Raw genomic sequence first — 1191 nt, 5'->3', positions numbered from 1 at the left:
GGAAGAGCCTCCCTGAGGACCCTGGGGAGGACTTGATGACCCAGCAGCAGACACCTCCTCCTCCTCATCCGAGGAGGAGGTAGCCTCCTGCTCCTCGCCTGTGGGATCCTGTGCACCCATCAGGCCCAAGTCCTCTCTTTGGGCTTCAGGGTCTTCATCAGGCTTGCAGTGCGGACTCCTCTGCTCAAGAGACATGATGACTCTGGTCAGGGCAGCAGTCGGGAGCGTGGGCAGGAGCTGGGTGAGGGAGACCCACAGGCCTGGGGAGACAGGGAGTGTGTGAGAAACTTCAGCTGAGAACCAACCCTTGGAGGTTCTAACAAAGGCTGACTTACAGGTCTTCTTCAGTGCTGCTCGGGGGCCTCTTGGGGCTCCTGTCCTCCTGGTCAGCCTGTCCTCTGAGAACCTGAAGGAGGAAGTGAGAGGGCTACTCAGCGTGCAGCTGGCCTGCAGAGATCAAGGCTCTATGAGTGACAGTAGGGTGGATGGGGTCAGGTGCTCTGGGTTCACATGTGTGCTGGGGCAGGTGGGGCCCTTGGTGCACATTCAGGGCGAACACTTCACCTTCACTGCTGACACTGCCCGGGCCTCTACTGCTCTGTGACCTGAGGACACTGTCTCAGACCAAGGCCTGCCTGCTTCCTGGAACTCCTGGAGGAGGAATCGAGGGGCCCTTAGGCAGCAGACTGCAGGCAGAGCCCCGGTCCCTCAGTGCCGTCAAGAGGGCGGGCTGGACACTCTAAGTTCTACACTTTTGGGGTGGATGGTCCCCTCTGCGCTCATTCAGGGCCTTCACCTTTCTCCTGGCAGGGACTGGACTCCACTCCTCTACGTGCCTGGGAATCTCTCAGATCAAGAGCTCACATCCCTGACATGGAACAGAAGGACATGTCCCAACCAACATCTGGACACACCTGCCCAGGGTTTCCCCGGAAGTACAGTAAGAGATGTCCAAATTCAATGGGGTTCATGTGTCCTGGGATGAGGATACTGCCTGGTCCTCATCTTGATGCCTGCAGGGTCTGGAACCCTCCCTCTGTTGACCTGAGGCCCTATCTCCATGAGACACCTGAAGAGGAAGTGAGGGGAGTCCGTCCACCCAGTGGCTTCCCTCAGCTGACAGAAGGGGCAGGGTCGGGCTAGGTCCTCTGTGTTTGGTGAGTAGGGTCCTCTGTGTTTGGTGAGTAGGGT

At 58.6% G+C, this 1191-nt stretch overlaps 1 long non-coding RNA gene across 1 annotated transcript; it reads right to left on the bottom strand.

Annotated features, from left to right (window-relative positions):
• LOC105540640 lies at nucleotides 1-673 on the bottom strand. Its single transcript, XR_001006223.1, has 3 exons — nucleotides 565-673; nucleotides 336-406; nucleotides 1-260 (listed from the first exon to the last, which is right to left on the bottom strand). It is a non-coding gene; the product is annotated as an uncharacterized LOC105540640 (long non-coding RNA).
• Nucleotides 674-1191: the final 518 nt, after the last annotated feature.

The sequence above is a fragment of the Mandrillus leucophaeus genome, unplaced genomic scaffold (genome assembly GCF_000951045.1).
Source record: "Mandrillus leucophaeus isolate KB7577 unplaced genomic scaffold, Mleu.le_1.0 Scaffold2234, whole genome shotgun sequence".
NCBI classification, from domain to species: domain Eukaryota; kingdom Metazoa; phylum Chordata; class Mammalia; order Primates; family Cercopithecidae; genus Mandrillus; species Mandrillus leucophaeus.
The sequence above is the reverse complement of the archived record's forward strand: the minus strand, read 5'-3'. Positions and strand labels throughout refer to the sequence as shown.